This window comes from Kogia breviceps, chromosome 4 (assembly GCF_026419965.1).
Source record: "Kogia breviceps isolate mKogBre1 chromosome 4, mKogBre1 haplotype 1, whole genome shotgun sequence".
Lineage (NCBI taxonomy): Eukaryota > Metazoa > Chordata > Mammalia > Artiodactyla > Physeteridae > Kogia > Kogia breviceps.
Window position 1 is genome coordinate 109,386,214 of NC_081313.1, and position 12,469 is coordinate 109,398,682.

At 39.1% G+C, this 12,469-nt stretch overlaps 1 protein-coding gene across 1 annotated transcript in view; it reads right to left on the reverse strand.

The window, feature by feature from the left end:
- The window catches only part of MEIKIN (meiotic kinetochore factor), a 215,199-nt gene that overhangs the window by 174,206 nt on the left and 28,524 nt on the right, over positions 1-12,469 (reverse strand). The gene's annotated exons all lie outside the window — the stretch shown is intronic.

The window sequence follows — 12,469 nt, forward strand, 5'->3', positions numbered from 1 at the left end:
AGGGTAACCAAGATGGCAGAATAGGAGAATGTGGAACTCACCTCCCACAGCAAACACATCAAAAATACATATACATGTAGAACAATTCTCATGGAAAACTAACTGGAAACTGGCAGAAAAACTCCTATACAACCAAAGCTGTGAGACAGATCTCCACATAACCAGGTGAGATGGAAAAAAAAGGCATTGGGTCAGGACCTGTGCCCCTGGGAGAGATCTATTAGAAAGAAAAGGTCCAAATGGGTGGACCCTTGCCCTGGGGAGCAAGCAAGCCAAGCCCAACCTTGACATCACAGTCCTAAGGTCCTATGCACAGGAGACAAGCACCCTGGCCTGCTGTGAAATCTGCTGAGACAGACAGAAGGGCTGGAAAAGCCTAGACTCCACCTGAAGGAGTACACACATTCTGGCTTGCTAACAATCAGGGCAAAGAGAACCTCATGGCACTTCCCAACCCAAAGGGGCAAGTACCCCAGCCCCACTCACTTCCACACTATAGCCTGGCATAGGTTCTGGGCAAAGACTTGATTTAGCTACCCAGAGACAGACCAGGGTGCCTGGGGTGTGATCCGGGTGGAGCTCTGGGGGGTACTGTCAGCGTGTGCATAGGGTGGCATCAAAAGAGTGTGCAGTGGTTAAGCCCTGAAGTTTGAGCACATAGGCCCTGGGAGAGGGCTCCATCTAGCTACACAGAGACCACCCAGAGGGCCTGGAGTATGATCTGGGTGGAGCCGTGGAGGCCATTGTCAGCACGCTCAGGAATAGGTGGTGGTTCGGCTCCCAGTGAGAGTGCCCCGGCTCCACCTATTCCACACCACACCTTAGTGGTAGATCTGGAGCAGGCAGGTCTTGGGAGAGGTCTGCCACAGAGGCAGCCCAGATCTCAGGAGGAAGCACAGCCACCTCAGTTCCTATATCCACAATGTCCTGACCGCCAGCCCCAGCCTATGTCACACCACAGCCTTGCACTATATCTGGGACAAATACAACAGAGAAACGGATGTGAACTTAAGCAGCTTCTGAGCAGAATCAAAGATGCCTAAACAGGTGGCACACAGGTCCTCTGTGACCGAACAAGCCTCACTTGCTTTGGGGCAGGGGACAGACTCAAGGGCAACAGAGCCTGATCAGACCCAACCCCTCAGAGCTTCTAATCCAACAACTGGGGAGCAGACCTGCCTCTGACAAAGTGGTGACAGCCACTGAGCAGAGAGGAAATCCTGCCTCACATTCTGCATAGGCTCTACATACTCTAGCATGAACCACACCCCCTATCAAGGGGATAACAGCCAGAAAAACCTGAGGGAGGACATGGCTTGTGTCTATACCAAAACTAGCCTTTGCACCAAAATGTTGGACACACATAGCCTGCACCAGGATGCTCCCACATACAAACACCAAGACCATAGTAGATAACTGTTTCTCTTAAATTAATAGAAGCAAAGTTAAGTAAAATGAAAAGTCAGAGGAACTACTCCGAATTAAAAGAACAAAGATCCTCTGTAAGAAAAAAATAATTAAACAGAGCTCACCAGTCTACTAGACCTTGAACTCAAAAAGGTGGTAATAAAAAGGCTAACATAATTAAGAAAGATTATTGATAGAAATGCAGATCACTGTAACAAGGAACTAGAAATTATAAAAATGAACCAATCAAAAATGGACAATTCAATTACCAAGATAAAAACCAATCTAGAAGCAATGAATAGCAAACTAAATGACACAGTAGAACAAATAAGTGATCTGTAAGATAGAATAATAGAAATCACCCAATCAGAACATCAGATAGAAAGACAAATGAAAAAAAAAATGAAAGCAACATATGAGATGTATGGGATATTATAAAATGTGCCAACCTGCAGATAATATGGGTTATGGAGGGAGAAAAAGAGAGATGGATGGAAAATGTATTTGAAGAAATTATGGCTGAAAACTTCCCAAATCTAAAGAAGGAAACAGATATCCAGGTACAGGAAGCACACAGGGTGCCAAACAAGATGAACCCAAACAGAGCTATACCAAGATATATCATAATTTAAATGGCAAAAGTTGAAGATAAAGAAAGTATTCTAAAGGCAGCAAGAGAAAAACAGAGTCAGTTACAAGGGAACCCCCATAAAGCTATCAGCTGATTTATCTGCAGAAACTTTGCAGGCCATAATGGAGTGGCATGATATATTCAAAGTCCCGAAAGGGAAAAACCTGCAACCTAGGATACCCTATCAGCAAGATTACCATTTAGAATAAAAGGAAAGATAAAGAATTTTTCATATAAGCAATACCTAAAAGAATTCAACAGTACTACACTTACCCTAAAAGAAATATTGAAAGGTCTTTTCTAAATAGAGAATAAGTGGGACTTCCCTGGTGGTACAGTGGTTAAGCATCTGTCTGCCAATGCAGGGGACACTGGTTAGATCCCTGGTCTGGGAAGATCCCGCATGTCACTGAGCAAATAAGCCCATGCACCACAACTACTGAGCCTGCACTCTAGAGCCCACGAGCCACAACTCCTGAAGCCTGTGTGCCTAGAACCCACGCTCCAGAACAAGAGAAGCCACTGCAATGAGAAGCCCGTGCACCACAACGAAGAATAGTCCCCACTTTCTGCAACTAGAGAAAGCCCGCACACAGCAACGAAGACCCAACACAGCCAAAAATAAATAAATAAATAAATTTATTTAAAAAAATAAAATAAAAATAAATAGAGAAGAAGCAAGGTCTATAGGAATGGAAAAAATCACAATAGGAAAGGCAAATATATAAAAGGACTGATGATCACTTAAATAAGGCAGTACATAGAGTAAACAATCAAAAAATTGTAAAAATGATTATAACTACAATTAACAGCAAAAGGATAAGCATAAAGATGTAAAATAGGACATCAAAATCACAAAATGTGGGGGAGGGTAGTATAAAATGTAGAGCTTTTAGTAAGTGCTTGAACTTCTACGACTATGAGTCTAAAGCAAGTACATATAATTATGGGTCAACATACTTGTAATCCAGGGTAACCACAAATCAAAAACACACAAAAGATATACAAAAAACAAAAAGAAAGGAACTCAAGCATACTTCAAAAGAAAACCATCAAACCACAAAAGGAAAAGCAAGAAGAAGAAGAAATAAACATAGAAGAACTACAAAAACAACTGGAAAACAAAAATTAAAATGGCAGTAAGTACATACCTATCAATACTTACTCTAAAGGTCAAAGAGATTTTTTTTGGAAGGGAGGAAACAAGATGGTGGAGTAGAAGGACGTGCTCTCACTCCCTCTTACGAGAACACCAGAATCACAACTAGCTGCTGGACAAGCATCAAGAGGAAGACACTGGAACTCACCAAAAAAAGACCCTACATCCAAAGACAAAGGAGAAGCCACAGTGAGATAGTAGGAGGGGTGCAATCACAGTAAAATCAAATCCCATAACTGCTGGGTGGGTGACTCACAGACTGGAGAAAACTTACACCACAGAAGTCCACCCACTGGATTGAAGGTTCTGAGCCCCACGTCAGGCTTCCTAACCTGGGGGTCTGGTAACAGGATGAGGAATTCCTAGAGAATCAGACTTTGAAGGCTAGTGGGATTTGACTGCAGCATTTTGACAGGATTGGGGGAAACAGAGACTCCACTCTTGGAGGGCACACACAAAGTAGTGTGCACACAGGGACCCAGGGGAAGGAGCAGTGCCCCAGGGGACAATGAACCAGACCTACCTATTAGTGTTGGAGGGTCTCCTGCAGGGCGGGAGGTAGCTGTGGCTCACCGAGGGGAAAAGGACACTGGCAGCAGAAGTTCTGGGAAGTACTCCTTGGCATGATCCCTCCCAGAGTCTGACAAAGAACCAAAGGTAAGCTCCAGAGTTGGGTTGCCTCAGCCAAACAACTAACAGGGAGGGAACTCAGCTCTACCCATCAACAGTCAAGTGGATTACAGATTTACTGAGCTCTGCCCACCAGGGCAAGAGTCAGCTCTACCCACCACCAGTCCCTCCCATCAAGCCTCTTAGATAGCCTCATCCACCAGAGGGCAGACAGCAGAATCAAGAAGAACTAAAGTCCTTCAGCCTGTGGAACAAAAACCACATTCACAGAAAGATAGACAAGATGAAAAGGCAGAGGGCTATGTACCAGATGAAGGAACAAAATAAAACCCCAGAAAAACAACTAAATGAAGTGGAGATAGGCAACCTTCCAGAAAAAGAATTCAGAATAATAATAGTGAACATGATCCAGGACCTTGGAAAAAGAATGGAGGCAAAGATAGAGAAGATGCAAGAAATGTTTAACAAAGACCTAGAAGAATTAAAGAACAAACAAACAGAGATGAACAATACAATAACTGAAATGAAAACTACACTAGAAGGAATCAATAGCAGAATAAATGAGGCAGAAGAACGGATAAGTGACCTGGAAGACAGAATAGTGGAATTCACTGCTGCAGAACAGAACAGAGAAAAAAGAATGAAGAGAAATGAAGACAGCCTAAGAGACTTCTGGGACAACATTAAATGCACCAACATTCGCATTATAGGGGTCCCAGAAGGAGAAGAGAGAGAGAAAAGACCAGAGAAAATATTTGAAGAGATTATAGTCAAAAACTTCCCTAACATGGGAAAGGAAATAGTCACCCAAGTCCATTAAGCGCAGTGAGTCCCATACAGGATAAACCCAAGAAGAAACATGCCGAGACACAGAGTAATCAAATTGGCAAAAATTAAAGACAAAGAAAAATTATTAAAAGCAGCAAGGGAAAAATGACAAACATACAAGGGAACTCCCATAGGGTTTACAGCTGATTTCTCAGCAGAAACTCTACAAGCCAGAAGGGAGTGGCATGATATAATTAAAGTGGTGAAAGGGAAGAACCTACAACCAAGATTACTCTACCTAACAAGGATCTCATTCATATTCGATCGAGAAATCAAAAGCATTACAGACAAGCAAAAGCTAAGAGAATTCAGCACCACCAAACCAGCTCTATAACAATTGCTAAAGGAACTTCTCTACGTGGGAAACACAAGAGAAGAAAAGGACCTACAAAAACAAACTCAAAACTATTAAGAAAACCGTAGTAGAACATACATATCAATAATTACCTTAAAGGTGAATGGATTAAATTCTCCAACCAAAAGACACAGGCTTGCCGAATGGATACAAAAACAAGACCCATATATATGCTGTATACAGCACACCCAACTACAGACCTAGGGACACATACAGACTGAAAGTGAGGGGATGGAAAAAATATATTCCAAACAAATGGAAATCAAAAGAAAGCTGGAGTAGCAATACTCATATCAGATAAAATAGACTTTAAAATAAAGAATGTTACAAGAGACAAGGAAGGACACTACATAATGATCAAGGGATCATTCCAAGAAGAAGATATAACAATTATAAATATATATGCACCAAACATAGGAGCACTTCAATACATAAGGCAACTGCTAACAGCTATAAAAGAGGAAATTGACAGTAACAAAATAATAGTGGGGTACTTTAACACCTCACTTACACAAATGGACAGATCATCCAAAATGAAAATAAATAAGGAAACAGAAGCTTTAAATGACACAATAGACCAGACAGATTTAATTGACATTTATAGAACATTCCATCCAAAAACAGCAGATTACACTTTCTTCTCAAGTGCGCATGGAACATTCTCCAAGATAAAGCACATCTTGGGTCACAAACCAAGCCTCAGTAACTTTAAGAAAATTGAAATGATATGAAGCATCTTTTCTGACCACAACGCTATGAGACTAGAAATCAATTACAGGGAAAACAACGTAAAAAACACAAAAACATGGAGGCTGAACAATACATTACTAAATAACCAAGAGATCACTGAAGAAATCAAAGCAGATATCAAAAAATACCTAGAGACAGATAACAATGAAAACACGACGATCCAGAACCTATAGGAAGCAGCAAAAGCAGTTCTAAGAGGGAAGTTCATAGCTATACAAGCCTACCTCCAGAAACAAGAAAAATCTCAAATAAACAATCTAACGTTACACCTAAAGGAACTAGAGAAAGAAGAAAAAACAAAACCCAAAGTTAGCAGAAGGAAAGAAATCATAAATATCACAGCAGAAATAAATGAAATACAAACAAAGAAAACAATAGCAAAGATCAATAAAACTAAAAGGGGGTTCTTTGAGAAGATAAACAATATTGATAAACCATTAGCCAGACTCATCAAGAAAAAGAGGGAGAGGACTCAAATCAATAAAATTAGAAATGAAAAAGGAGACGTTAAGGGCTTCCCTGGTGGCACAGTGGTTGAGAGTCCACCTGCCAATGCAGGGGACACAGGTTCATGCCCCAGTCTGGGAAAATCCCACATGCTGCGGAGCGGCTGGGCCTGTGAACCATGGCTGCTGAGCCGGTGCGCCAGGAGCCTGTGCTCTGCAATGGGAGAAGAAGCCACAATGGTGAGAGGCCTGCATACCGCTAAAAAAAAAAAGAAGAGAGAAGTTACAACAGAAACCACAGAAATACAAAGCATCCTAAGAGACTACTACAAGCAACTCTATGCCAATAAAATGGACAACCTGGAAGAAATGGGCAAATTCCTACAAAGGTATAACGTTCCAAGACTGAACCACGAAGAAATAGACAATATGAACAGACCAATCAGAAGTAATGAAATTGAAACTGTGATTAAAAATCTTCCAACAAACAAAAGTCTAGGACCAGAGGGCTTCACAGGTGAATTATATCAAACATTTAGAGAGAAGTTAACACCCATCCTTCTCAAACTCTTCCAAAAAATTTCAGAGGAAGGAACTCTATCAAACTCATTCTATGAGGCCACTATCACCCTCTTACCAAAACCAGACAGAAATATTACAAAAAAAGAAAATTATGGACCAATATCACTGATGAATATAGATGCAAAAATTCTCAACAAAATACTAGCAAACAGAATCCAACAACACATTAAAAGGATCATACACCATGATCAAGTGGGATTTATCCCAGGGATGCAAGGATTCTTCAATATATGCAAATCAATCAATGTGATACACCATATTAACAAATTGAAGAATAAAAAGCATATGATCATCTCAATAGATGCAGAAAAAGCTTTTGCAAAATTCAACACCGATTTATGATAAAAACTCTCCAGAAAGTGGGCATAGAGGGAACCTACCTCAACATAATAAAGGCCATATACGACAAACCCACAACCAACATCATTCTTAATGGTGAAAAACTGAAAGCATTTCCTCTAAGATCAGGAACAAGACAAGGATGTCCACTCTCACCACTATTATTCAACATTGTTCTGGAAGTCCTGGCCACAGCAATCAGAGAAGAAAAAGAATAAAAGGAATACAAATCAGAAAAGAAAAAGTAAAACTGTCACTGTTTGCAGATGAAATGATACTATACATAGAGAATCCTAAAAATGCCACCAGAAAACTACTAGAGCTAATCAATGAATTTGGTAAAGTTGCAGGATACAAAATTAATGCCCAGAAATCTCTTGCATTCCTATACACTAATGATGAAAAATCTGAGAGAGAAAATAAGGAAACACTCCCATTTACCACTGCAACAAAAAGAATAAAATACCTAGGAATAAAGCTACCTAGAGAGACAAAAGACCTGTATGCAAAAAAACTATAAGACACTGATGAAAGATATTAAAGATGATACCAACAGATGGAGAGATATACCATGTTCTTGGATTGGAAGAATCAATATTGTGAAAATGACTATGCTACCCAAAGCAATCTACAGATTCAGTGCAACCTCTATCAAATTGCCAATGGCATTTCTTATGGAACTAGAACAAATAATCTTTAAATTTGTATGGAGACAAAAAGACCCCGAATAGCCAAAGCAGGCTTGAGGGAAAAAAACGGAACTGGAGGAATCTGACTCCCTGACTTCAGACTATACTACAAAGCTACAGTAATCAAGAGAATATGGTACTGGCACAGAAACAGAAATACAGATCAATGAAACAAGAAAGAAAGCCCAGAGATAAACCCATGCACCTATGGTCAACTAATCTATGACAAAGGAGGCAAGGATATACAATGGAGAAAAGACAGTCTCTTCAATAAGTGATGCTGAGAAAACTGGACAGCTACATGTAAGAGGATGAAATTAGAACACTCCCTAACACCATACACAAAAATAAACTCAAAATGGATTCGAGGTCTAAATGTAAGACTGGACACTAAAACTGTTAGAGGAAAACACAAACACTTTGACATAAATCACAGCAAGATCTTTTTTGATCCACCTCCTACGGTAATGGAAATAAAAACAAAAATAAACAAATGGGACCTAATGAAACTTCAAAGCTTTTGCACAGCAAAGGAAACCATAAACAAGAGCAAAGACAACCCACAGAATGGGAGAAAATATTTGCAAACGAATCAACAGACAAAGGATTAATCTCCAAAATATATAAACAGCTCATGCAGCTCAATATTAAAGAAAAAAAACAATCCAATCCAAAAATGGGCAGAAGACCTACACAGACATTTCTCCAAAGACATACAGATGCCCAAGAGGCACATGAAAAGCTGCTGAACTTCACTAATTATTAGAGAAATGCAAATCAAAACTACACCTCACACCAGTCAGAATGGGCATCATCAGAAAATCTACAAACAAATGCTGGAGAGGGTGTGGAGAAAAGGGAACCCTCTTGCACTGTTGGTGGGAATGTAAATTGATACAGCCAGTATGGAGAACAGTATGGAGGTTCCTTAAAAAACTAAAAATAGAATTACCATATGATCCAGCAATCCCACTACTGGGCATATATCCAGAGAAAACCATAATTCAAAGACACATACACCCTAATGTACATTGCAGCACTATTTACAATAGCCAGGTCATGGAAGTAACCTAAATGCCCATCGAAAGACAAATGGATCAAGAAGATGTGGCATGTATATACAATGGAATATTACTCAGCCATAAAAAGGAATGAAATTGAGTCATTTGTTGAGACGTTGATGGATCTAGAGACTGTCATATAGAGTGAAGTCAGAAAGAGAAAAACAAATATTGTATATTAATGCATGTATATGGAACCTAGAAAAATGGTACAGATGAGCCAGTTTGCAGGGCAGAAGTTGAGACACAGATGTAGAGAACAAACGTATGGACACCAAGGGGGGAAAACTGCGGGGGGTGGGGGGTAAGGATTGTGGTGTGCTGAATTGGGTGATTAGAATTGACATGTATACACTGATGTGTATAAAATTGATGACTAATAAGAACCTGTTGTATAAAAACAACAACAACAACAACAAAAACCTAAAAAAATAAAAAGTCAATGAACTGAATGCTCCTATCAAAAGACACAGAGTGGCAGATTGGATAAAAAACAAGAACCTAAAATATGCTGCCCAAAAGAGTCTCAGTTCAGGACAAAAGAAACACACAGACTGAAAGTGAAGGGATGGAAAAAGATATTTCATGCAAACACAAATGACAAGAAAGTGGGGGTAGCAATACTCAGACAAAAAAGACTTTAAAACATAAGACAAGGAAAGACAAAGAAGGGCATTATATAATGATAAAGGGATCAATACAAGAAGAAGATATACTCATTTACATATATGTATCCAATATAGGGTAACCTAAATATATAAAGCAAATACTAACTGACATAAAGGGAGAAATGGATAATAATACAGTAATAGTAGGAGACTTTAACACCCCAATGACATCAATGGAGAGATCACCCAGACAGAATTTCAAAAAGTCAACAGAGGTCCCAAATGACACAACAGACCAATTGAACTTAATTGATATCTATAGGACACCACCTCCCAAAAAAACCAAAATATACATTCTTCCCAAGTGTGCAATGAATGGTCTCCAGAATAGACCACATAATAGGTCACAAAACAAGCCCCAACAAATTTAAGAGGACAGAAATTATTTCAAGCATCTTTTCTGACCACAATGGTATGAAACTAGAAATCAACCACAGAAAGAAAAACAGGAAAAGAACAAAAATACATGGAGGGGCTTCCCTGATGGCGCAGTGGTTAAGAGTCTGCCTGCCGATGCAGGGGACATGGGTTCGTGCCCTGGTCTGGGAAGATCCCACATGCCACGCAGCAGCTGGGCCTGTGAGCCATGGCCATTGAGCCTGTGCTCCGCAATGGGAGAGGTCACAACAGTGAGAGGCCTGTGTACCACACACACAAAAAAAAAATACATGGAGACTAAACAACATGCTACTAAAAAAACCAATGGGTCAATGTTGAAATCAAAGAAGAAATCAGAAAATACCTTGAAACAAATGAAAAGGAAAACACAACCATACAAAATCTATGGGACACAGCAAAAGCAATTCTAACAATGTTCACAGCAATACAGGCCTTCCTCAAGAAACAGGAAAAATCTTAAACAACCTAACCTACTACTTAAATGAATTAGAAAAAGAAGAACAAATAAAACCCAAAGTCAGGAGAAGAAAGGAAATTATAAGGATCAGAGAGGAAATAAATAAGACATCAAAAAAATAGAAAAGATCAATAAAACCAAAAGCTTATTTTTTGAAAACATAAACAAAATCAACAAACCTCTAGCCAGTCTTACCAAGAAGAAAAGAGAGAAGACCCAAATAAACAAGATAAAAAATGAAAGAGGAGAAATAACAACTGATGCCACAGAAATTAAAAAAAATAAAGCATACTATGAACAGATATAAGCCAACATACTGGACAACCAAGAAGAAATGGACAAGTTTCTAGAAACAAGCAGCCTGCTAAAACTGAGTTAAGGAGAAACAGATCATTTGAACAGATCAATCACTAGAAATGAACTAGAATCTGTAATTTTAAAAATTACTTGCAAACTAAAGTTCAGGACTGGACGGCTTCTCTGGGGAAGTCTACCAAACATACAAAGAAGAACTAATACAAGTCCTTCTCAAACTATTCCAAAAAATTGAAGAGGAGGGAATACTCCCAAATTCATTCTATGAGACCACCATCACCCTGATAAAAAAAAACAGACAAAGATATTACAAAAAAAGAAAATCACAGGCCAATCGCTGATGAATATAGATGCAGAAATCCTCAATAAAATATGAGCAAGACAAAACCAACAGTAAAAAAAAAGGATCATACACTATGATTAAGCTGGATTCAATCCAGGGTCGCAAGGATGGTTTGACATATGCATATCAATCAATGTGATACATCACGTTAACAAAAGGAAAGACGAAAACCATGTGATCATCTCAATAGATGCAGAAAAAGCATTTGATAAAATTCAACATCCACTGATGATAAAAACCTTCACCAAAATGCGTATACAAGGAACATATCTCAACATAATAAAAGCCAGTTGTGACAAGCCCACAGACAACATAATACTCAACACTGCAAAGCTGAAAGCCTTCCCACTAAATTCAGGAATAAGACAAGGATGCCCACTCTTGGCACTTCTACTCAACATAACACTGGAAGTCCGAGTCGCATCCATCAGCCAAGAAAAACAAATAAAAGGTATCCAAATGGAAAATGGAACCCTCCTACACTGTTGGTGGGAACGTAAGTTTGGTGCAGCCATTATGGAAAACAGTATGGATGCTCCTCAGAAAACTAAAAATAGAATTACCATATGATCTACCAATCCCACTCCTGGGCATATACTTGGACAAAACCATAATTCAAAAAGATACATGTACCCCTATGTTCAGAGCAGCACTATTCCCAATAGCCAAAACATGGAAGCAACCTAAATGTCCATCGACAGATGAATGGATAAGAAAATGTGGTACATATATACAATGGAATACTTCTCAGCCATAAAAAAGAACAAAATAATGTCATTTGCAGCAACATGGTTGGACCTAGAGATTATCATACTAAGTGAAGTAAGTCAGAAAGAGAAAGACAAATACCATATGATACCGCTTATATGTGGAATCTAAAATATGGCACAAATGAACCTATCTACAAAACAGAAAAAGACTCAGACTTGTGGTTGCCAAGGGGGCGGTGGGGAGGGAGAGAGATAGACTGGGAATCTGGGGTTGGTAGATGCAAACTCTTACACTTAGAATCAATAAGCAACAAGGTCCTACTGTATAGCACAGGGAACTATATCCAATCTCCTGGGATAAACCATAATGGAAAACAATGTATCAATATATATGTGTGTAGCTGAGTCACTTGGTTGTACAGCAGAGATTGGCACAACACTGTAAATCAACTGTACTTCAAAAAAAATTCTTCAAAAAGATATTCAAATGGAAGGGAAGAGGTAAAATTGTCATTATTTGCAGATGACATGATACTCTACATAGAGAACCCTAACGTCTCTACACAAAAACTATCAGAACTAATGATCGAATTCAGCAAGGTAGCAGGATACAAGATTAATATACACAAATCTGTTGCATTTCTTTACAATAATAATGAAATACCTGAAAAAGAAAGTAAAAAACAATCCTGTTTAAAAT